Source organism: Heterodontus francisci, chromosome 16, assembly GCF_036365525.1.
Source record: "Heterodontus francisci isolate sHetFra1 chromosome 16, sHetFra1.hap1, whole genome shotgun sequence".
Classification (NCBI taxonomy): Eukaryota; Metazoa; Chordata; class Chondrichthyes; order Heterodontiformes; family Heterodontidae; genus Heterodontus; species Heterodontus francisci.
In genome coordinates this window covers 74,119,298-74,146,212 of record NC_090386.1, presented here as the reverse complement: position 1 = coordinate 74,146,212, position 26,915 = coordinate 74,119,298, and positions in this window count along the sequence as shown.

Below are 26,915 nucleotides of genomic sequence, written 5' to 3'. Positions count from 1 at the left end.
CGGTGACGCGATGCACAGCTCCAATGTGGGGCAACCGCCGTTTTCTGCACCCGCCGCCACTCCTGACAGGGGACAACAAAATCCAGCGTAATGACTCTTTCCAGTTCACCAACTGTTGCAATATTATTTGGCAGGAAGGAAATGTTGAACAAATAAAAAATTGCCAACCACCGCACACCAACTATACTGTTCTGTGGAACGAGTTACGACTTAAGTAATCTGCTGCGCCTCGAAGTGATCCGTGGAATAACTAATTTTCTGCCCAAAATGATATGGTAATGTAGTTCAGTCGCAGATGCAGTACTATTGAAAGCAATTGTTCTTATGTAGTGAAGCATGAATTTCCATATGTTCATTTTAATGTAACACCTGTTTATACTCTAAAGTTAACAGAATTTGCACCTTTATTCCCAATAGACCTATGCACTGACTTGCACCGCAAGAGATTTTCAGTGTAGCCATATGTGCATTCTATTCACACGTGTCTGACTTATTTCTCTTATAAAACCAACATTTTCATAGTGTGAAAGTAAAATTGATGATTGCTAGCAATTTAAACTAAATAAGCACAGAAATCAAAGTAAATTAAGACTGTTCGTGTGTACAGATAAATGTTATAATAGTTTGGGGACTAAACTGAACAGTTCCTGAAAGCGGGTGTGGGGCTTGCAATGCGCAATTAACACCTCCCTTCACCCCGGTTCAATATAATGCAAGCAGCATGCCAACTTCCTGCTGCCTGTTCATTCCCATGATTGTAGAGTGCAACCAGTGCGAACTGCAGTGCGAACTGCTTCAGCAAAGGGGCCCAAAATTGTGCAAGGCCAGCACAAGTTAAAGCTTGCTTGCACTACTTAAAGCCAGACTGGAACTCTTAAAGGGGAGGTGCATTGTGGCTGAAGCAGGTGCTGGAAATCCTTGTACAAGTCACTCTGACATGAACAAAGAATGTATAACAGCACAACATGGGAGAGAGTGTGCTCCAGGATCTGAGATGGTGCACTGAGGTCCTGGTGGAACAGGAGCTAAGTGTTCTATCTAGAGGGGGCCAGAAGTACCTCCAAACAAACTCTCAGAAGGCAGTGGGACCAGATAGCCATGACGGTCAATGCCACGAGTCAAACCCAAGGACCTGGATCAGTGTTGCAAAAAGTTCAGTGACCTCATGTTCTTATTCAGGGAGTTGAGGGCTATGAGGAGCTGGCACGAAAGAGGAGTTGAGGTCTGGGGCAGATCAGCCACGATCTTATTGAATGGTGGGGCAGGCTTCAAGGGCCGAATGGCCTACTCCTGCTCCTATATTTTATGTTCTTATGTTCTCATCTGAGCACCACATCCCATCAACTGCATCACTAAATTCAGACACTGCTCAATACAAGACAAAACAGCCCACTTGATTGGCACCCATCCACCACCTTAAACATTCACTCCCTCCACCATCAATGCACTGTGACTGCAGTGTGTAACATCTACAAGATGCACTGCAGCAACTCGCCAAGGCTTCTTCGACAACACCTCCCAAACCTACGACCACAACCACCTCGAAGGACAAGGGCAGCAGATCCATGGAAACAGCAGCACCTGCAAGTTCTGCTCCAATCCAAATACCATTCTGACTTGGAATTATATTGCCATTCCTTCAGTGTTGCTGGGTCTAAATCCTGGGACTCCCTCACTGACAGCACCATGGGTGTACCCGCACTAGACAGACTGCAGCTGTTTAAGAAGGCGACTCACTACCACCTTCTCAATGGCAATTAGGGATGGGCAATAAATGCTGGCCACATCCCAAGAACAAATAAAAAAAAAACACCATACCCCTATCATTCAGCTACCAACAATCTCCATCAATCAGAGCTCTTACCTAACATTCAGAGCTGCACCTGACTCTTACACCCTTCGCACTGCTGTAAGCCTCACACCCCATCTCACAGCTTACAGACACTGCCAGCTATTTAACGATGACAGCCACATCACCCAAACAGATTGTACGACACTCACTAGCACACTTTCCTCTCTCTCTTGCAGCACAACCAGAAGCAGCAAGAGGTGACTGGCAGGAGACAAACACAGCTCCATGTTCTTAGCCATGGAGGAGATGGTGCTCACCTGCATTGGGGTGGTCATTGCTGAGGCTGTGGACAGTGGTGGAGCTGAAACCTTAGAAGATGATGGTATTCTTATTCCTAATCCTCCTGCTGACATCCCTTTTTCCCTTCATCTCAGAATCTGTTCTGATTTACAAGCTACAGATGGTTTAAGGATACACCTCTTACTTTTTCCCCCTTCCCTCACCATAACCTTATTCTTGTGCCTTTCCCCTTTCAGATCCCAAGAACTGCCACCTGGCCAGGCAGTGGTGGAAGAGAACCAGAGTGGAAAAGCAAAAAGCCACTAATGATGAAGAAACACCGTCACTCACCTTAACACCCACAACCACCAGTTCAGATACTGGCACAGCACTGTGTCTATCAGGTGCCACTTGCTTAGCAATAACCTGCTCAGTGACGCTTAGTTTGGGTTCTGCCAGGGCCACTCAGCTCCTGACCTCATTACAGCCTTGTTACAAACATGGACAAAAGAGCTGAACACAAGAGGTGAGGTGACAGTGACTGCCCTTGACATCAAGGCAGCATTTGACCGAGTATGGCTTCGAGGAGCCCCAGCAAAACAGAAGTCAATGGGAATCAGGGGGAAAACTCTCCAATACTTGGAGTCGTACCTAGCACAAAGGAAGATGGTTGTGATTGTTAGAGGTCAATCATCTGAGTTCCAGGACAACACTGCAGGAGTTTCTTAGAGTAATCTCCTGGCCCAACCATCTTCAGCTGCTTCATCAATGATCTTCCTTCGATCATAAGGTCAGAAGTGGGGATGTTTGCTGATGATTGCACAATGTTCAGCACCATTCGCGACTCCTCAGATACCGAAGCAGTCCGTATAGAAATGCAGCAAGAGCCATATCCAGGCTCGGGCTGATAAGTGGCAAGTAACATTCGGTATTATGGTATTTTGTAATGAGGTGGGATTAATTAATGGTCTCATAGTTAAGGATCCTCTCGGGAAGTGTGATCATAGAATGCTAAAATTTCAAATTCAGTTTGAGAGCAAGAAACTGGAGTCAAACACTAGCATTCTGGAGTTAAACAAAGGTAATTACATAGGCATGAGGACAGATTTGGGCCGAGTGGACTGGCCAGGCAGACTGAAAAGTAGGACAGTTGATGAGCAGTGGCAGATGTTTAAGGAGATATTCAATTCCTCCCAACTAAAATATATTCCAGAGAGGAAGAAAGATTGTAAGAGGGGAAAAAACATCCATGGCTAAGCAAGGAAGTTAAGGATAACATAAAGACAAAAACTAAGGCATACCATATTGCAAAGGCCAGTGGCAGGCTGGAAGATTGGGAAACTTTGAAAGATCAACAAAAGGTTACTAAAAAAGTAGTAAAAAGAGCAAAGGTAAATTATGAAAGAAAACTAGCTCAAAATATAAAAACGGACAGCAAAAGCTTCTATAAGTATATAAAAGGGAAGAGAGTAGCTAAAGTGAATGTCGGTCTGTTGGAGGATGAGACTGGGGAGCTAATAGTGGGGAACACAGAAATGGCGGAGACACTAAATCAGTATCTTTCCTCAGTTTTCACAGTGCAGGACATAGTACCATCCCAATGGTAACAGGTAATGCAGAGGTAATAGAAAGGGAGGAACTTAGAACAATCATCATCACTTGGGATAAAGTACTGAGCAAACTATTGGGATTGAAGGCAGACAAGTCTCCAGGGCCTGATGGCCTACATCCTAGGGTCTAAAAGGAAGTGGCAGCGAAGATAGTGGATCCATTGGTTATAATATTCCAAAATTCCCTGGATTCGGGAAATGTTCCAGTGAATTAGAAAAAAGCTAATATAACACCCTTATTCAAAAAGGAAGGGAGGCAGAAAGTAGGAAACTATAGACCAGTTAGTTTAACATCTGTCATTGGGAAATTGTTAGAATCTGTTATTAAGGAAATAATAACAGGACATTTAGAAAGTCAAAACGCTATCCATCAGAGTCAGCATGGTTTTATGAAAGGGTAAATCGTGTTTGACTAATTTGCTCGAGTTCTTCGAAGATGTAACAAGTAAAGTGGATAATGGAGATCCTGTAGATGTAGTATATCTGGACTTCTAGAAGGCATTTGATAAGGTGCCGCACAAAAGGATAATACACAAGGTAAGATCACATGGGGATAGGGGCAATTTATTAGCTTGGATAGAGGATTGGCTAACCAACAGAAAACAGAGAGTCGGGATAAATGGGTCATTTTCTGGTTGGCAAGATGCAACTAGTGGGGTGCCATAGGGTTCGGTCCTCGGGCCCCAACTATTTACAATCTATATGAATGACTTGGATGCAGGGATAGCAGGTACTGTAGCCAAATTTGCAGATGACACTAAAATAGGTGGGATAGTAAGTTGCAATAAAGAATTAAGACATTTACAAATGGATATGGATAGGTTAGATACATGGGCCAAAATTTGGCAGGTGGAGTTTAACGTGGATAAGTGTGAGGTTATCCACTTTGGTCGGAAGAATAGAAAGGCAAATTATTATCTAAATGGAGAGAAACTTCAGAGTGCTTCGGTGAAGAGGGATCTGGGTGTCCTCGTGCATGAATTGCAGAAAACTAGTATGCAGGTGCAGCAGGTAATAAGGAAGGCAAATGAAATTTTGGCATTTAGTGCTAAAGGAATAGAGTATAAAAGTAGGGAAGTGTTGCTGCAACTGTACAAAGCATTACTGAGACCGCATCTGGAGTATTGCGTACAGTTTTGGTTCCCTTACTTGAAGAGGGATGTAGTTGCATTGAAGGCAATTCAGAGGAGGTTCACTAGATTGATTCCAGAGTTGAGGGGTTTGTCTTATGAAGAGAGATTTAGCAGTTTAGGCCTTTACTCTCTAGAGTTTAGAAGAATGAGAGGAGATCTAATTGAGGTATATCAGATGATTAAGGGGATTGACAAAGTAGACGTAGAGAGGATGTTTCCTCTGGTGGGGCAATCTAGAACAAGAGGTCATAGTTTTAGGATAAGGGGTAGCAGATTTAAAACAGAGATGAGGAGAAATTACTTCTCTCAAAGGGACTTGAGTCTGTGGAATTCACTACCCCAGATTGCGGTGGATGCCGGGACATTGAGTAAATTGAAGAGGAGATAGACAGATTTTTAATTAATAATGGGTTGAAGAGTTATGGAGAACGGGCAGGAAAGTGGAGTTGAGGCTGAGATGAGATCGGCCATGATCATATTGAATGGCGGAGCAGGCTCGAGGGGCTGAATTGCCTACTCCTGCTCCTAGTTCTTATGTTCTTATGTAGAAGAACACCATGAATCTAGACATCCACTCTGCTGTGAACAGCAGGACTAATCCAGAGAAGTCCAGGCAGCAGAAGTATTGTTTCCACATCTGAATGGTTCTGCTCTATCACTTTTTTTGTGGCAGCATTTCTTTCATTGCATGCATGATGCACATGCATGCGTAGGTTGCGAACCAGAATCACGAGCCATGTTGTCAGTGGATAGCCCTTGTCATTCATCAGCCACATTGGACAGAAAACTGTGAGATGTTGCAAATATCTCCAGCTCCAACCCAGAAGGAGCCCGACGTACAAAAGTTTGTGACCACAGTCACCTTCACAGTCACTGACAATGCAGTCCTCACCCTGCTCAGAACTGTTTATTTGTGGCTGCAGCAGGTGACAGATTTCAGTCAAGATGTCTGAAGCACTGGTGTTTGACACATTTTCTCGCTGAGGTTCAGGTAGGAGAATTGCTCCCTGAACACCCCGGGTGGATATGACCACCTACTCACAGCCCTTCTTCCTCTCCTCCTCCTCCTCCGTCTTCCAGCAGTTTTCCCTGCTTTGTGTCACCTCTGCTCATTCTCCTTGTTATGCTGTAGTTCAAGCGGAATGTATACTACTGCACCCATCTCTGTTAGCAAGTAGTTTGTGAGAATCCTTGAAGTCAGGACAAAGTCCTACAGCACATTCCATATGACTCCTTATAGACATTAGTAACTTTTAAGAACTCTGGAACCACCAAACACCTCTACAATCGCAGCAACAGCCAGTGGAAATCAAGCAGCAACTAACCTGTAAGTAATTGATTCTCCCATGAAATAGAGCTATTGGGGGTATCCTCCCTGCTGATGAACGGGTGTTCTGCTGTATGTAGTTGAAACAGGGGATTAGCTGGAGTGCTGAGTTCCAAAATGGCAGTGCTGATGTCAAATCAGCATTACACACTGTTCTGATCTGTCTACTTTACTGAATTCTGGCAGATGCTCACTTTATGTGTATTAATTCCCTCATCAATATGGCTTTCAGCATGACTTGCATTAGAAGTGTGCATGTGTGCTGTGACCACCATTTTGGACCTCTAAGGGCACTCTTAGCGCCCAAAAATTGGGTCCAAATTTTGCACCATTTATCTTTGCCGTGGTGATATCTATTTTAATGTTATTTCATTTTCTTTTATAGAATGTATACTGTAGAACTCTGTATTGCACTACCTTGTAAATTGAATTGGTGAATATCATGAACATGCATGCAGGTATTTGCAGGAGGGAGAGGGCACTGGTTTTACAATCATCAAAGTGGTGTATATCACTTTGGCATCCATGATCTTTTTAAGCCATTTTTGATCTTCAGGGATAACTGCAATGAAAAGCTTCTACTGCCCAACAATGCTCAGAGTTAAACACTCCTGTGCTGCACCCCACCCTCCAACAACTGCACTGTACCAGATATGGATTTTGACATTTCCTGTCTGAGCCATCCTTGCAGTCTGTCTGAGTATGATAGCCAATATAATGAGCATTTGTGCCAAGTGTTGCCTTATTGTTTTTATGTAACAATAAGGTACCAAACAATCTTAAGCTGAGTGGTTATAAAACCGTGGGTTCTTTATTGTAAAGTAACACATTTACAAGACAGCTCTATCATACAGGTGACTGGATATCTTGCTCAAATCCAACCAACTGATTACATGCTGAATGACATCACTTCCTATGATGCTGTCTGGAGCATTTAGGTTGTTAAAGTGATATCACAACACAAGTTATGGGGAATATTGGGCTGGGGGTTCAAGCCTGCTGGGCATAAGTTTCATTTCATGTCTAAGTTCAAACTCTGATCCTACAAGTAGGATTACAGGACATTAAGCTACTGTGCATCAAGTCAATATGTAGATTTAGCTTACAATATTATCATATTGAATTAAGAAAACTAAAAGGCCTGTAATTGTAAGTGTGTTGACAATGCCTTTTCACTGTATTCTGGAGGGTGAGATAGTTCATCTCAATACAGTTTCTTTTACCTCGTTCAGCAAAAGCTGAATTCCAGTAGTAACAATATCAGGCTGTTGCGTGCCCAATTAACGGTGGTGCAGATATGTGTCAGGCGATATGTTCCCTAGAATGGAAACAGATCTGTTAGAAGGTGGAAAGCTAGAGATAGATAGAGTGGGACAACCTAAGAAATGGAATCAGCTTGGAGTTTTTTTATATTCATTCATGGGATGTGGGCGTCACTGGCTATGCCACCATTTATTACCCATCCCTAATTGCCTTTGAGAAGGTGGTGGTGAGCTGCCTTCTTGAACCTCTGCAGTCCATGTGAGGTACGTACGCCCACAGTGCTGTTAGGAAGGGAGTTCCAGGATTTTGACCCAGCGACAGTGAAGGAATATAGTTCCAAGTCAGGATGGTGTGTGACTTGGACGGGAACTTGCAGGTGGTGATGTTCCCATGCATCTGCTGCTCTTGTCCTTCGAGATGGTAGAGGTCGCGGGTTTGGAAGGTGCTATCTAAGGAGCCTTGGTGCATTGCTGTAGATGGTACATACTGCTGCCACTGTGCGTCGGTGGTGGAGGGAGTGAATGTTAGTCGATGGGGTTCCAATCAAGTGGGCTGCTTTGTCCTGGATGGTGTCGAGCTTCTTGAGTGTTGTTGGAGCTGCACCCATCCAGGCAAGTGGAGAGTATTCCATCACACTCCTGACTTGTGCCTTGTAGATGGTCAATAGGTTTTGGGGAGTCAGGAGGTGAGTTACTCGCCGCAGGATTCCTAGCCTCTGACCTGCTCTTGTAGGCATGGTATTTATATGGCTACTCCAGTTCAGTTTCTGGTCAATGGCAGCCCCTAGGATGTTGATAGTGGGGGATTCAGCAATGGTAATGCCATTGAATGTCAAGGGGAGATGGTTAGATTCTCTCTTGTTGGAGATGGTCATTGCCTGGCACTTGTGTGGCGCAAATGTTACAAGTGTGCATTTTGGAAAGCCGGAGTAAAAAGAAGAGGGAAACTTCTGGACAACTCTGAAGCCCACTGTTTATGCATACATTCCTCCACACTGGAAAAGCCACAAGGCTTTTGCACTGTTACAAAATAAAATTTTTCACTGGAAAGGACAGTATGCTATGGCAAATACTTAACATCTGTACTCTGTGAGAGATCTGTGTGGAAGCCAATGTAATTGAGAAGATGTGATGCAGCAATGCATTTACTTGCCTGACTTTACATGTTTCTTCTAATTAGGTTTTTACATCCAGCAGAAAATTAAAGCACTGGAATCCAGTTAGCTTTTTCATTTCACCTTCTCTAATGCAGGGAGATGTGACTGACTTGTTAGTACGGCTCTGTAGTTATTGTTCTGGAACAGATACTGCAAGGTACAAGACATTCTCCTTTTAATTTTCTCTTTCATTCCCTTTTCCCTGTCGACAGGCATCTGACCTCAGTAACATGACAGAAGAGCAGCTAAGATTGGGATTCTGCCGTGTGATAGATTGAACTTGCTTCCTACATGTTAATACTATACTGCCAAATATTGAGACAATACTTGCTGTTTGAGGGACAAATTTTCAAGTCATACAGATTTTTTTTTAATTCATTAAATGTCAATGATTCATTGCAAGGTTTGTAAAGAAATAACTTGTATTTATAAAGTTCCAATTGTATCCCAGAGCAGAGCACTTTAGAATGATTGAATTACTTCTGAAGTGCAATTACTGTTACATAGACAAGCACAGTGGCCAATTTATACAGCATGATCCCACAAACAACAGCCAATTTCATTTTGGTGGTGTTGTTTGTGAGGAGGCTTGTTGGCCAGGATATTGAGAGTACTGTATCTTCAAATAGTATCATGCAATCTTTTACATCAACCTAAGCTGGCAGACGGGGCCTCAGTTTAACATCTCATCCAATAGTCAGCACCTCCAACAATGCAGCACTCCCTCAGTACTGCACTGATATGTCAGCCTAGATTATGCACTCAGAGTTTGAACCCAGAAGTGAACTAAGATGATACTAAAGATAGAGCATTTTTAGTGATATGAATGAAAAATAATGGCGCATTAGCCATATACTGAACTTTCATTCGAGTATCTTATGGTGATGGCCAGAATGTAATTGTTACAGAGGGTTCATAACAACTGGATACATCTGACTGTATTTTTCACACTCGGTAAGACGACTCGAAATAGACCTGACGCACACAGTGTATTGCAGGTCAGAGTTTGCTCCTATAAATCTTATTTTGTGTTCAGCTAGCTTTTACTTGGATTTGCACATGATTTGTTACAGGTGCCAGGGATAATAACACCGTATGTGGTTCAGTCCTTGGAAATGAAGTGACAGTCTAATAACAGTGCTAGTGGCATGGTACTTCATGCAGTGGACTGTAAGGAAAGCAAACTAATGACACAGTATGCATCGCATTTGACGGATAGATGTTTATGTGATTTCCTAGTGTGAGTCATTGGGTATTACGGCTGGATTTGACAGAATGACTACAGTACAGGACACACCAAGAACATTCAAAAAGCTTGCTGGCAGATATCCAGTATATACACTCCGAATAAATTAGTAATAGCAGAGAACAACATTACAGTCTAATTACTGTGTAGAAAGTGGTTTGAAACTGTTAGCTTAGGAAATAGTAACAAAAGTTAAATTTTATGTAGCTTTTTTAAGGCAGTGTTCACTATTCGATGTACTCTATTTTATTTTAATCAGAATGATACACTATGATCACATCCTGAATAAAATGGTGAGTAGCTGAAACAAAACTGTGAATATTTAGTAAAATTAATTTCTTAAAACACATATATGCAAAAACAAAATATGGGATCAAAAGAGATAGAGCTCTATATGTGAGGAGTGAGGACAGCAAAGCATAGTAGCAAAATTTGAACAAGGGATTATTAAAACTATAAGTGTCTGATATTGGATCACTAATTCCAGAGATGGACTTGTGTTAAAACACATACCTCATTTACCTTGGATCAAGTCAAGGATAAAACAGGTTAATGCTTGGCTGAAGAAATAGTGCAGGAGGGAGGGCTTCAGATTCCTGGAACATTGAGACCAGTTCGAGGGCAGGAGGGACCTGTTCAAGATGAATGGAGCTCAATAGAGCTGGAATCAGTGTCTTCATGGGGTGATAGACTGGTGCTGTGAGAGAGGGGTTTAAACAAATTTGGCAAATGAATGGACACCAGGATGAAGCATTTGAGAGAAGAAACAAGTGTATATAGGACTGGGAGAGACAAATAGCCCTACAGTAAAAAATAGTTCAGAAATTGGAGGGATCAAACACAGGCCAAAAGCGAGGCAGTCTTCAATGGGTTTGGAGTGCATGTGTGTAAATGCACAAAGCATGGTAAATCAGGTTCATCAGCTGCTGGCACAAGTTGCTGCAGGGGACTGTGACATAGTGGCAATAACAGAGACCTGGCTCAAAGAGGTGATGATTGGGAAAAACAATATTCCTGGCTACAAGGTACTCAGGAAAGATAAGGAAGAAATAATATGAGGGAGGCAGTATTGATCAAAAAACCTGTTATAGCACTGGAGCAGAATGATGTAGTTGAGGAATCAAAGACAGAATCTATTTGGTTAGAATTGAGGAGCAGTAGTGGAGCTATTATGCTACTGGGTGTATACTATAGACCAGCAAATAGTGGAAATAAGAGATAGGAGCAAACTTGCAGGCAAATTACAGAAAGATGCAAGAGTATAGAATAGTGGTAATATGAGACTTTAATTGTCTGACTAAAGACTGGGATAGTAACAGTGTCAAGGGCAAAGAGTGGCGAGGAATTCTTAAAATGTATACAAAAGAACTTTCTTGATCAGTTTCCAGCCTAACTATGAAGGGAGCAGTGCTGGAACTAGTTCTGTGCACTGTAGAGGAGCAATTTGCAGTGAAGAGAGTGTGCAGAAAAGATTCACAAGAATGGTTCCAGGGATGAAGAATTTTAGTTATGATGATAGATTGGAGAAGCTGGGGCTGTTCTCCTTGGAGAAGAGAAGATTAAGAGGAGATTTGATAGAGGTGTTCAAAATCATGAGGTGTCTGGACAGAGTAGATAGACAAAAACTATTCTTGTTGGCAGAAGGATCGAGAACCAGAATTAACCAATTTAAGGTGAATGGCAAAAGAAGCAATGGCGACATGAGGAAAAACATTTTTACACAGGGAGTGGTTAGGATCTGGAATGCACTGCCTGAGAGTGTGGTGGAGGCAGATTCAATCATGGCTTTCAAAAGAGAATTGGATAATTATCTGAAGAGAAAAAATTTGCAGGGATACGGGGAAAAGGTAGAGGAGTGGGACTAGGTGAGTTGGTCTTGCCGAGGGCTGGCACAAACAAGACGGGCTGAATGGCCTCATTCTGTGCTGTTATCGTTCTATGATTCTATGTGACTCAGTGTCAAATTTTCTTTGACATTTATAAGGTACCTTTTATCATGTGAAAGGCAATATATAAAAGCAAGTCATTGTGAATATGGACTTTCAAAAGCCAGTTGATAAAATACCACAATACAGAGGAGATACAAAAAATGAAATAAGTGGGGCAAAGGCATAAAATTAAAGCCCATAGGATTAAATGGACAGTGACATTGGCTAAAAGAAAAAATACAGACAGTATTGCTGAATGGTTGCTTTTTTTTCAGACTGGAGGGCACTATGCAGCGGTGCCCCCAAGGGTCAGTATTAGGATCACTGCTCTTTTTAATATATAGTAATTATCTGGATTTGGGTATGCAGGGCATAATTTCAAAGTTCTCTAATGACCCAAAATGCAGAAATTTAGTAATCAGTGATGAGGATAGTAACAAACTTCAGGAGGATGCAAAAAGGACCAATTTCAGGATGACTGGGAAATGTCCAACCCAAAATTGGGTCATAGGAACATATGAATTAGGAGCAGGAGTAGGCCATTCAGCCCCTCAAGCCTCCTCTGCCATTCGATAAGATCATGGCTGATCTGATTGTAACCTCAACTCCACATTCCTGCCTACCCCCGATAACCTTTCACTCCCTTGCTTATCAAGAATCTATCTACTTCTGCCTTAAAAATATTCAAAGACTCTGCTTCCACTGCCTTTTAAGGAAGAGAATTCCAAAGACTCACAACCTCCGAGAGAAAAAATTTCCTCTCATCTCTGTCTTAAAAGGACGACCCTTTATTTTTAAATAGTGACCCCTAGTTCTAGATTCTCCCACAAGGGAAATCATCCTTCTCACATCCACCCTGTGAAGATCCCTCATGATCTTAAGTTTCAATCAAGTCGCCTCTTACTCTTCTAAACTCAAGCGGATACAAGCCTAGTTTGTCCAATTTTGCCTCGTAAGACAGCCCGCCCTTTCCAGGTATTAGTCTAGTGGACATTCTCTAAACTGCTTCCAACATATTTACATCCTTCCTTAAATAAGGAGACCAATACTGTACTCCAGATATGGTCTCACCAATGCCCTGTATAACTGAAGCATAACCTCCCTACTTTTGTATTCAATTCCCCTTGCAATAAATGATAACATTCTATTAGCTTTCCTAATTACTTGCTGAAACTGCACACTAACCTTTTGCGATTCATGCACGAGGTCACCCAGATCTCTCTGCATTTCAGAGCTCTGCAATCTCTCACCATTTAGATAATATGCTTTTTTATTTTTCCTGCCAAAATGGACAATTTCCCACTTTCCCACATTATATTCCATTTACCAGATCTTTGCTCACTCACTTAACCTATCTATATCCCTTTGAAGCCTCCTTATGTCCTCTTCACAACTTACTTTCCTACCTATCTTTCTGACATCAGCAAATATCTTTGGTCCCTTCATCCAAGTCATTTATATAAATTGTAAAAAGTTGAGGCCCCAGCACTGATCCCTGCGGCACACCACTCGTTGCGTCTGCCTACTCTCTGTTTCCTGTTAGCTAACCAATCTTCTATCCATGCCAAAATGTTACCCCCTACACCATGAAATTTTATTTTTCACAATAACCTTTGATGTAGCACCTTATCAAAATGCCTCTGGAAATCTAGGTACAGTACAGTTCCCCTTTATCCACAGCACATGTTACTTCTTCAAAGAACCCCAATGAATTGATGAAACATGATTTCCATTTCACAAAACCATGTTGACGCTGCCTGATTACCTTGAATTTTTCTAAGTGCCCTGCCTAAACAGGCATTGGGCCCATTGCATATGCTAATCAGAGGCCTAATGCCTGTTGAAATTTGTCCGACCAGAGCAGAGCAGGCACCAGGCAACATTTTCAACTCTGGCTGTTGACAGCTGAGGTTGTACTTTCTGACATGTTTATTCCCTGATCCAGTGAACCATTTTAATTGACAAAATTAGCAAGACCTCCTTTAGAGGAAGAAGCCGAGTACACCTGGTTTTGAGGTCTCCTGCACACTTGAAACTTCAGATACAATCTCAGTGTGGAGCGGACATCGAGCATCATTTTGATCCCAGAGAACTGAGCATGATCATTCAAATATGATTTCTAATTTATCATTCTCTCTGTCATGGATTTTGAATTGGAAATAAGCAGTGTCCAAAAATGTAATATCTGCAATTGCTTAGCACATTGTAATTGAAGTTTGACTACACCAATTTGTTGCGTACACTGTTGATTGTATTTTGTACAAATCTGCAGCTACGTTCTGCCGATCAGAGAAAATGTTTCATGACCTTTTCTTTCAAAAACTGTACATATTGCATTAATTTTAGAAAGTAGCACTTACAAATCTGCAATAACCACGAATTATCAAATGTTCTGAAGTACTTTATACATGAATAATTTATTGCCAGTTGGAAGAGGAACTCCAATAAACACTGCATCTTACTTAAATGCACCTATAGTTCATTGAATAGGAACTTTATTCTTGCTTTTACTCTTGCTATCAATTAATCTATAAAAGTCATAATGTTAGTCAGTTGCTGTTATTTTCAACCAAAGATTGAGGGTATGTATGTTCAGGATGTGCATTTTCATTCTTTTAGCTTTTTAAAAAATTCCTTCTTGGGATGTGAGCATCACTGGCTAGTATCACTGGCAGCATTTATTTCCCATCTGTAATTGCCCTTGAGAAGGTGGTGGGGAGCCACCTTCTTGCTGCAGTCCATGTGCTGTAGGTACACCCACAGTTAGAAAGGGATTTTCACCAGTGGTGGAGGGATTGAATGCTTAAGGTGTTGGATGGGGTGCCGATCACACAGGCTGCTTTGTTCTGGATGGTGTTTAGCTTCGTGAGTGTTGTTGGAGCTGCACTCATCCAGGCAAGTGGAGAGTATTCCATCACACTCTTGATTTGTGCCTTGTAGATAGTGGACAGGCTTTGGGGAGTCAGGAGGTGAGTTACTCGCTGCGAAATTCCTAGCCTCTGACCTGCTTTTGTAGCCAAAGTATTTATATGGCTGGTCCAGTTAAGTTTTTGGTCAATGGCAACCCCCAGGAGATCGATGGTGGGCGATTCAGTGATGTTAAAGCCATTGAATGTCAAGGGGAAGTAGTTAGACTTTCTCTTGTTGGAGATGGTCATTGCCTAGCAGTTATCTGGCACGAATGTTATTTGCCATTTATCAACCCAAGCCTGCATTTTGTCCAGTTCTTGATACATGCGGGTGCAGACTGTTTCAATATCTGGTACTGGACATTGTGCAATCATCAGCGAATGAGATTTCCACTGTCCTTATCTACTATAGAGTGAAACCACAACCAAGGGAATGGGCATGACAGAATCAGCAGGGAAAGAAGACCCTATTGAGCTTAAGTCTAGTCTGGCACTGTGAAGAGACATGAGAGGTGTAGAATAAATGGGAGGCCTCCGTTGCCAGTGAAAAGCACTACTCTTATTGTTTTTACACTTTCCCGGTGAGGTGAGGAGGCATGCCCCAAGGGGCTCTCACTTCTGGTCGATGGCAGCTGGGCACGACCCGCTCCAGGGACAGTGGCAGGTCGGGAATTTGATTGGGGCAGTACACCTGTCACACTGTAATGCAAACATCCTAAGATGAGCTCACGGAGGACAGAAACTGTAGTAAAGGAATGTAAAGTTAATGCTGAAGACAGTGAGGAGCAACCCCTCCCACTGTAAGAGTGATGATGTCATAGTCACATGAGGTTAGGTTGGAGAAAAGAAGAGAGCAGCACAAAGGATGCTGGCTTAGGAGGCTTGATGAGAGTGTATATAATATAATGTAAATAATAAACAGTTCTTAGTTGATATTATCCTGAGTCTGAAACTTTCTTCAGAACATCTCTGTTACGCTACTAAATACAACAACAGAAGCCTTCCGTGGAGCTGAAGGGCAAAAGATCTTGATCTTGATTTTCAGTATGTATACAGACCATGAAAGCAGGGCCTCAAGATCCTTCTAATCTTTTCAGTTTTAAGCAGGAGGTGTCAGAAAGTTACCACAGGGATAGCTGTCTTGTGGCGCCCAAGCATTCATAGCAATATTGCTTTTTGATCCTTTGATGTTGGTTCTTCCTATCATTGTGAAGCAGAATTCACCCAGCGTTGGATTGTTCACTCACTAATAGGGAACGGGTGTTGGGATTAGACCATTGTGAAACAGGTGAGTTTTACTGATGATTTCTGCCTAGAGGATTCAACTCAGCAGCTATTGTCATTCACGTCAGGGCTTTGCTGATCTCTGTTGGGACCGGGCACATTTCCTGCACTTCGCTTTGGCGGCGAGTATAATAGCTGCCTGCAGGATCCTTCACCATTTCCTGGGGTCAAGGAAAGCTTTTGAGCGTTACATGTAGAAACAGAAACAATTATAAATTATCAAAAATTTCATGGTTAAGTCAGTGATGGGGTTTGTATTTCCCCAGAGAGACTATAATCATATTACAGCTGTCTGCTATTTGAGTATAGTCACGATAACTGCTGATACTCTCTGAATGTGAGTGAACTACTGATTATCTTGCTGAACTATAGTAAATGCTTCCCATAGCAATTGTTTCTTTTGTGTGAGTTTCGTAGTCACTAAATAAATGAAACAAATCATTTGAAATACTGTCAAGAATTCTAAGATCAAATTCCAAAGTGAACAAATACAAAATGCTGTGATCAATGGTGTTTATGGTCAAATTCAATGATATGAATATAAGGCATACACCATAATATTAATTTGTGTTCATTCACAGTCAAATTCCTTGTCTCATTTTAACAATAGTGCGTTAACTTGAGACAAATTGCTGTTGGAGCTCTGTAACTGTATAATCAAGTATTCAACCTTTAACTGTCCCCAGCCTTTTGTATCCTACTCATAAAAATTGCAAGCTAAATAAATAAGGAAGACCATGCAGCTTATATGTCCAAGAAAAAAACAGCCCTCTTCCATCATTGCATCCAACTAGTTTTTGATTCACCCTTAAGGTTTTCATCCCAACAGCCCTGCCATCAGTCTGTTCTAACCTGATTACTCTTTGGCTGAAAAAGGTTCTTCCTGAGATATGTCCCAAATTTTCAGTTCTCCGGTTAGAATTAATGTGCTCTTATTTTGCTGTCATGTTTAGCTTATAGTGCTCCATATTTATCTTTTCTGTACAATTTAATATTTTCTTCTGTAAGGTCCATTCACAATCATCCTGAAGATGAAAAAGCCTGATTTTCTCCAATGTTACTTCACAACTCAATCTTCTAATGCCGGAAATGAGCCATAAGTCCCTTCTCCGCACCGCCTCTGTGGAGTGAATGGGGTGAATTTTAACCTACCAGGGTGGGTGGACGTTGGTGTGTGCTGGAGGTTTAAAAAGCAAAAAAACGTAGGGAAGCAGGAGTGAACCAGCCGACTTCTACCTTCAACTCCTGCATGTTTGTTAGCATGTGGGAAACCCCTGTGGTACAGGTGGGTCTGCGATTAACATATGCTAAAAGGCAATTGATTGCATCTTTAACTTTGGATTCTGGCTTTAGCTGATAGCACACAGGTTTCTTGAAACTTGCCAGGTTGAACAATGCAAGAGGAAAGCAGGGATTGAGGGGGCTGAGCAACTGAGGCTGGAAAGCCTTTAAGTACTGAGATGTGACAGCTACTTCTTTGCCTAAGTAAAAAGGTTTTCACTCTTGAGACTTATTCCCTTTGGAGGCCTTTGCCGCTACCTTGGATTTTTTTGACTTTGATCTGCGCTTCTCAGCTGTCAGCCTTCTCAGTAGCGTGGGAGCTGCTTATGCAGCTCTATCTTGGACCTCTGATGAGGAACAAGAGGAACAGTACCAGCAATACCAGCAGCAGCAGGAGCAGCACCAGCAGGAGCAGGAACAGCAGCTGCCTTTTCCTCAGTCACCTGCTGCTCCACAGGACAGAGGGGATGGACACAGAACTCCAGCTCACAGGAGGTGATGCGCACAACACAGGGTATACAGACAGAGGATGAGCTTTCTGGACATGACTGAGCACCAGTGCCTCTGGAGGCTCAGACTTTCATGGCAAGTCATTGCTGACATCTGCAGCCTTCTGGAACAAGACCTCCTGTCAAGTGGACCCAGTGGGAATTGTCAATAATGATCAAGGTCACCACAGCCCTGAATTTCTCTTCCTCTGGCTCCATCCAGAGATCTGCTGGTGCCACCTGCAGAGTCTCACAATGTGCTGTGCACAAGTGCATCTCCCAGGTGACAGATGCCATCTTTGCTAGGGCATCCACCTAGGTTGATTCAGGCAGAAAGGGCGCTTGGATTTGCTGCTCTGGCTGGATTCCCACAAGTACAAGTAGACTGCACCCGTGTGGCAAACAAGGTGCCCTCAGATCTACCACGAGTATTCATCAATCGAGACGGATTCCACTCCATCAGTGTTCAGCTGGAATGTAACCACCAAAAGATTTTTTTTTTTTTAATTCATTCATGGGATGTGGGCGTCGCTGGCCAGGCCAGCATTTATTGCCCATCCCTAATTGCCCTTGGGAAGGTGGTGGTGAGCTGCCATCTTGAACCGCTGCAGTCCATGTGGGGTAGGTATACCCACAGTGCTGTTAGGAAGGGAGTTCCAGGATTTTGACCCAGCGACAGTGAAGGAACGGCGATATAGTTCTAAGTCAGGATGGTGTGTGACTTGGAGGGGAACTTGCTGGTGGTGGTGTTCCCATGCATTTGCTGCTCTTGTCCTTCTAGTTGGTAGAGGTCGCGGGTTTGGAAGGTGCTGTCTAAGGAGCCTTGGTGCATTGCTGCAGTGTATCTTGTAGATGATACACACTGCTGCCACTGTGCGTTGGTGGTGGAAGGAGTGAATGTTTGTAGATGGGGTGCCAATCAAGCGGGCTGCTTTGTCCTGGATGGTGTCGAGCTTCTTGAGTGTTCTTGGAGCTGCACCCATCCAGGCAAGTGGAGAGTATTCCATCACACTCCTGACTTGTGCCTTGTAGATGTTGGACAGGCCTTGGGGAGTCAGGAGGTGAGTTACTTGCCTCAGGATTCCTAGCCTCTGCTTGTCGATGAGGGTGATGATGCTTTTCCTCATGGATTCTGACATACTGCCGGCCAGAAGCATACCCTTGTATACTTCCAGCAGGCATTCATAAATACTACACTCATAGAGGGCATTGGAAGAGCTGCAGAACAAGATAGCCTGTGGAGTAATGGCTGGAATCAAAGGTAGGGTGGCTCCACAGTTCAGTGATGCTTCCCTGGAAGTGCTCCTGCATGTGGCAGGCAAACAGAGAAAGGTGCTGTTCCCAGTGAATGGGAGGAGGGAGCCAGCAGGCCTCATGAAGAAGGCATAGCTGGGGGCGGTCAAAGAAGTCAGCAGCTGCGGGGTAATGGCACAAACATGGTTCCAATACCAGAAGCGATTCCATGATCTGGTGAGTGGCATTCATAATTGCAAGCTCACAGCCCTATATGTCTTAAATGGCATCCATTAGATGTGAGGTAAGTTGGCCAACCCATACAACAGCATGACTGTCCACTTTGAACCGCAGAGCTGCCTCACAACAGAGGTCCCGGGTCAGTCAGAGGTGATTGTTGCATTGACAGGGCTGAAAGGCTACTTGCAGCAGGCCTCCCAGTGGCGTGATGCTGGAAATGTAAAGTGGCACAAGCTGACAAGCACAGCTGGGCAATGAGACAAGAGTGATACTGTGTATGACTGTGGTTGTGGGCGGCACAGTGGCGCAGTGGTTAGCACCGCAGCCTCACAGCTCCAGTGACCCGGGTTCAATTCCTGTGTGGAGTTTGCAAGTTCTCCCTGTATTTGCGTGGGTTTCCTCCGGGTGCTCCGGTTTCCTCCCACATGCCAAAAGACTTGCAGATTGATAGGTAAATTGGCCATTAGCAATTGCCCCTATTATAGGTACATGGTAGGGAAATATAGGGACAGGTGGAGGATGTGGTAGGAATATGGGATTAGTTTAGGATTATTAAAAATGGGTGGTTGATGGTCGGCACAGACACGGTGGGCCGAAGGGCCTGTTTCAGTGCTGTATCTCGAAACTAAACTAAAAACTAAACAATGCTAAGGACCGTAGATGAATGAGAGGTGGTGTGCCCATCATTGGTGCAGTGATGGAGGAGGAGGCGATGGAGATAGGAAGAGTTGCAGCAGGGCAGCCTGCCACGGAGGGCAAAGTGGGGGTGGAGCCCATAGAGAGTGAGTATTGCAATGAATGTGGGCATCAAACCTTCTGACAAGTATTAGCTCTGGGGCCTGTGTGGGCCTTGATGAACACAGGAAACTCCAGATCAAGGACAAGCAGCAGGAATTGCTTGAAAGTGCAGCTTTTTAACATCACTTTCGTATCTCCCACTGGTCCAGTTGTGGCTGAGGGACTGACAACAGCTCTGGGACCACGTGAAACCTTAGAAGATGATCTGCCATAGGAGGAGACAGCGTTACATCAGTCCAGCGCACCCTCCACCAGCATAGAAACTCTCATGTCGTTGGGCATTGACATGCATTTAGAAAGGTTGGCATCACCTGGTGATCATGGCGCACAAGCAGGCGATGAAGGCAGTGAAAGCTGCGGCCACTCTCCATCGGAGGATTAAAGACAGGCCCAGCAATGTGCAAGATGCAGGGACCCGTTCCCAGGCATTGAACCACTCCAGATAAGCAGGGGAGTGCAAGTGGGCCTTGAAAGAGTCAAGGAGTGGTGTCTGAAGACTGTGGGAGCTCTTCTCAAGGTGCTCCTTGCATTTACAGTGAATCCTCAGCCCCTTTGACGGTGACACAAAAGCTGCTTGCAGCTCCGATGACAGAGGCCAGAGGCAGCCCCTGCGCAGATGCACGTGGTCCTGAATGTGCCAGGTCCTCTAGAACTCAAACACCGAAAAGCCATCTGCCATGGCCATCTGATGCACCAGAGCAGAAAAGGCAGCAGTCTGCCTCCACATCAACGGCAGGCGTCGGAAGAGCACAACATAAGAGCACTCAGAAGTGTTTGGTAGATGCATCTAGTAGCACTTGGGGTCTCACTTATTTTCTGAATGCCATAGCATTAGAGCTCTATGCAACTTTAAAGTTCGTGTAATGCATATTTTAATGGCTCATCTGATCATTGCTGCATCAGTGGGCCATTAACAGATGTTGAGCCCTTGAGATGAAGGGCATGAAAAGGTATGCACAGAATGAGGGCCAATGTTGAATGTAACCCTTGAAATGATGTAATGACAGGGCCAGTGAGGTGCTAAGGACATTAAAATGAAAGGCCACAAAGACTACCTCAGGGAAAAGACTGAATCGTTTTAAGGGGCATCAAACAGAACCTCAGGAGAAATGTGTGCTTCTGAATGAATTGCATGTCTCCCTGGCAAGCATGTCAATGCCTATTGACATAGGACCCATTTCCATTGCCCACCTGGTCTCAAAACACCTCCACCTCATTCTTCTTGGCCAATGTGGTCGTCCAACTCCAATGCAACTCCCCTTAGGAGCGCGGGTTGTGCAGTGTGCAGCAGGCCACCACTATATGTGAGACCCTGATGGGGTGTCCTGCAGGGCTCCCCAGATCTATCTAAGCATCTGAGCCTCATTTTCAGAAAGCCAATGGCCTGCTCGATGGTTACCCTTGTAACAAGGGTTGTAACAAGGCAGCAGTTGTAGGTGTCCTCTAGCTCTGTGTTGGGGTTCCACACAGGTGTAAACAGCCATGGATAACCCTTATTGCCCAAGATCTATCCAGGAAGGCATTTGTGTGACCTGAATTGCTGAGGTATATGGGACTGTCTCATGCTGTACAAGCTGTGATAGCTTTCCAGGAACCTTGCACACATCTGCAGGATTCTTTTGCGTTGGTTGCAGACTATTTGAGTGAGTGGAATGCCTTCCTATTCACCAAGGCACCTGGCTGCTCTGAGGGAGCCTTGATGGACACGTGCACGCAGTTGATCACTCCTTGCACCTGTGGGAATCCAGCCACAGCCCCGAATCCAATTGCCCTCTCGGCCTGATCAGTGCAAAACCTGATGTATTGGCCTGCCCTCTGGTACATGGGATCCGTCACCTGCTTGATGTAGCAATGGGCTGCTGACTGAGAGATCCCGCAACTATCTCCAGACAATCACTGGAACGAGCCTGAAGTGAAAATGTTGAGGGCCACAGTCACCTAGTAGCCTCAACTCCTCATCCAACATGTCACAGAGGTCCACTACCACCTGCCTGGGCAGAGGCAGTCTTTGGAGATCCTGGTGCTCTGGCATTTCCATGAAGCTAAACCTTTGTCTGTTTTTCAGCTGGTTAGTGCCTTCTGTGAACATTATTTATTTATTTAGAAATACAGCACTGAAACAGGGCCTTCGGCCCATCGAGTCTGTGCCGACCATCAACCACCCATTTATACTAATCCTACACTAATCCCATATTCCTACCACATCCCCACCTTCCCTATATTCTCCTACCACCTACCTATACTAGGGGCAATTTATAATGGCCAATTTACCTATCAACCTGCAAGTCTTTGGCTGTGGGAGGAAACCGGAGCACCTGGCGAAAACCCACACGGTCACAGGGAGAACTTGCAAACTCCGCACAGGCAGTACCCAGAATTGAACCCAGGGCGCTGGAGCTGTGAGGCTGCGGTGCTAACCATTGCGCCACTGTGCCTGCCTTATTGCCCCATGCACCCTCCTCGTCCACGTCTCATCATAGCTTCATGACGCTGGTGCTCCTATGGCCTCTTCAACCCTGCTCCATGTAGATGGAGCAGTCTCTCTCTCCCACTCTGCTCCTCACTGGAGGTGTCAAATTCAGAGTGCACAGCCTATTTGGAGCCTTCACAGCACAATGTCTCTCAACCCTGTAGTGCTGCCTGCACTCACTGCAGTGGATCTCGGAGGCATCCTTCCACTAACTGCCCTTTGCTATGACCTCACACTCTGCAGTGCCTCCAATTGTACAAACCTTTATTTATCTGAACCTCAGTTGCCTGGTTGAGAACACAGCTGCAGTCAATGGCTGCCACTTTCAACCAACACTCATCTGCCACTGAGGTCTTGCCTCCTTTGAGCAGGCGAGCTGCTGACGCTCCATGGAACCCGTGCACCCCATGGAAAATTTAAAAAGCACTGCAAAATTGATCTTAATTGGCTGCTTAACAGACTCAATTGCCTTCCCTCTGCCATCTTGCGCATTCCCAAGCCCACTGCCCGACCACCCCTGGGAAATTTGCCAAGCGGTGGGAAGACATTGGGGATCTGCTCCGGCGCAGTCCCACCACTTTGCTGGCCCCTCCACCTTCAAGCACATCGCCGGGGGCCACAGGTCACCCTGTGGAGGGGTTCTTCCACCGCAATGATGGCCTGGCAGCTTTGGCCATTATATATTTTGTACCTTTACAAGTCTGCCAAGGGTGCCTCCATGTTGCGGCAACCTCGCAAACCCCCACCTACAGTGATAGTGCCCACCTAATCTGGTGGAGCTGCCGGCTGCCCCGAGCCTCCAGGACTCCCATTGGCCATCCCTGCTGCGGAACCCCAGTTCCCCCCCCCCACCCACCGCCGTCCTTAATTGGATGGGGATCCTAGAGGCGGCCTCCAAATTGGCTGCCTCCTTGAAAATCTCCTCCAGGATCCCCCCCCACAGAAACCTCCAGGGTCCCGACCTGGAATTCAGTCCAGTGTCAGGATCGGGACCCTGGAACTAAAATTCAGCTCCAGATATTTGGGAGATCCTCATCTCTCCATCACCAATGCTTATTTCTAGTTCTTCTTCCTCCATATCGGTCAGGGTGGCTGTGACTGGAGGGCCAACCCTTATTTCTCTGCCTCTCCCTGGTGATCTTCGCTCTCTTAGAAATACAGAAAGATTTGCGGCACAGAAGGAGGACATTCGGCCCATTGTGTCCGGCCTGGTCGAAAAATGCAATCCAGCCTAATCCTTTCTTTCAACACTTGGTCCATTAGCCCTGTAGGTTACAGCACTTCAACTGCATATCGAAGTACTTTTTAAATGTTATTAGGGTTTCCACCTCTACCACCTTTTAAGATAGCGAGTTCCAGATCCCCACTGCCCTCTGGGTGGAAAAAAAATTCCTCAACTCCCCTCTAGTCTCTTATGCAAGGAGAAAAAACAAAGAGTTAAGAATTTGAGAAATGGAGTGTTGAAAGGATGGACTGACAACGTTTGTGGAGGGTGATTGTGAGGATTGGATGTAAAATTGCAATAAGATGAGAGTGAATGGCAGTCGTGGCTATTCAGATGGAGTGTGAGGAGTTGCCTCGAGAGACAGGAATGTCTGCACCTGCAAGATGTGTTGGTCTGAGGACTTCTATGCAGGAGAAGGCTGGGGAAGTCAGAGTGTAGGGGTTGGCACTTGAATGCGGCATGCCACTTACCTTTCCTATTCTGAAGAGATCATTGAACCTGTTCCAACACTGTATCCATGAGCAAGGCACCACACTCCTGAAGCTCACCACCTCAGCCACTTCCAGCCATGCCTGCTTAGCTTCAGAGGCAGGCTTCATCCTCCTGTCCACTGGGAACAGTATTTTTTTTTTGTGGGCCTTTATCGGCCACAGCATGATCTCTATTTCCCTGACAAACAGGGGTGAGGGGGAGGGGGGAGGGAGTGGGTGCAGTCTTTGCTCTCTTTGAGACTTCATCACTCCAGTTGTTGTCTCTCAGTTGCCAGTTGTAGAATGTTTCAATTCTGTCTCTTGCCAGGGTCCCTTTACAAACTGAGGCTTCAGCAGTCAGGTGTGGTTTTGATCACAACCACTCTCCGATTGGTAAGGAAATCTGGATGCAGAATGCTGATACCATGGCTTAGTTAAAGAGCCAGGGAAAAACCCACTCCATGAATTTTCAGGTTCCCCACCTGCTGCCAGTTTCGTCACTGCGAACGGGTCCAACTGTTAAAATTCAGCTCAATATTTCCATTCTTCATGATTCTTCAGATCGCACTATATTTGCACCACAAAAGTGCTGGAAATGCAAATTGAAAATGGTGCAGTGATGTCAGTGTTGTAACTGGGACCTCATGAACAACGGGCCCAATGATCTATCTCTTTCAACAATGAAAGCAAAGGATAAAGAAACAGAGTGAATGACAGAGAAGGAAATCCGGTGAATTAGAGTCAAATTAGGTACAGAAAAAGAAGTAAAGAGAGGGAAAGAAAGAGTGGATTAAGAGAAAGCAAAAAAAAACAGAAACGAAAAGTAAGATTTTTTAAGCGGCACAAACAGAAGACGAGGACATTGCAACCAGTGTGTTTGGGAATTAATTATTGGTCATTGAAAAGTTAATGAGTGAATGGCAGGGTAGGTGTGTGAATTGTATATTCTTGTATATTCTTGACCCATGAAGTATAGAACCAGCAGCCTAGTCCATCATAATCAAGACCTTGCTTTGATTGGAATATAGGAATTGCTCAAAAAAAAAAGACCAAAGTCAATCTAATTCTTTTTCTACTTTCCTGGACTCATATGATACATGATAATGGAGTTGTTGATTAATTATTGCAATCAATCTCTATCAATTAATCTACAACAGACCCAGAAATGGCACATGGAAAACCTTATCGGTAGAGTGCTTTGGGAGCCTCAGATCCTAAGTCATCTTTTTCCTTTTAGGCATTCTATACTTACCACGTCATGTCTCAGATTACTCATATACTGTATTCCAAATTAATTTTCTGAAAAGTAATCTAGCTAGTTTGCATTTCTGAGTATCAAAAGAGTTTTACATCCTGAAATTTATTTCCTTTCTGACACTAGCAGGAGTGTATTTGGCAGGACTGGCACAAAAACACTGCCAAGGCAGATGAAAAAGATTATAAAAACCTATAATAACAATTCACTACTTGCTGGAATGTGACTGTACATTGTTCCCTTTTTGGAATGAGCTTTAACATCCTCCTAAAGGTCTGTCTGGAAGAGTTGGTAATAAATGAGCACTCCAGGCTAATGCATTTTGAACCGCAGAAGTGGGTATATAGAAATAAGAGGGATGCAGATCTTTGTTTCCATAATGAGAGCTGATCTCTGATGGATCCACTTGGTCATATCTGTAGACTGGGAACCTAAGAAAAGTTGTAGCACATCTCCAATTGGGAAACACCACAATTTTATGCTTCAATAAACAATATGGGGAAGGGATAGGGAGGTATTATTAGAATAGATAGCTTAAATTGGATTAGCACCAGGACAGGCATGGCCCCGATGGGCTGAATGGCTTCCTTCCATGCCGTAATGACTGTATGACTCCATGACAGGTATTATGAACTGAACGACCTCCCTCTGTGTTGTAGTTTTTATAAATACTGTCATTATTACATCAAAAAAGTGCACACTGACATTTTTTTCCTACAGCTCGTGCTGAGCTTTCACTCTATAGCTGAGTTTTTAACTTTTTTTCCATCTTGGTAATCATTCCATCTGGCTGTTTGGCAATGACTGAAGTGCTGTAGGATTTCAAGACAACCCAAAAGTTAAATATTTGCAATTTCAGAAGTATACTCGAACATGAACATACTTAAAGGTGTAGCATGTGTTTGTACAACTGAAATATTCAATTTAACCTTGCAAAATTACAGCTGTGTAGCTGGCTACCATCTTCAGGCATATAATAAATACATTAGAGCTTTGCAAGAAAAGGTGGAATGCAAATGATAAGCCTCAGAAAGTGCTGCACTCACAGAAACTGATAATAATATTAGATTCATTTGCAAAAGTCAAGCAGGTAACTTCTGCTTGTGACACTAATGTGTTTGCATGATTCTATGTTACATCCAAAAGGTTTTTTATTATAAGCAGCTACAAAACTGGATAAACACTGGAACACCCAGTTTATTGAGGACCTTACCTCAAAGTTTAGGCAGTGAGTAGCTGATCCAGATTTGATTCCCATTCGGCACTGATTTAGTTTTGATTTAGTTGATATCAAGTGGATGAAGGGTAGTACATTTGGCTTCAGTGCTTCTAGGTTAAGGAAGGGCATATCAGCCTGTCCTCCTGCTCCTGATGATATCCACTGACTCCTACTTGGAATTCATGTGTCAATATTTGATGAGTTTGGGATCAGGACTGGTTTTCAGACTTTACCTAGTAAAATAACTCTCCAAATGTGCCTTCTTGGTGACCACATGATTTACCTTTTACAGTCGAGCCTCTCAGAAGA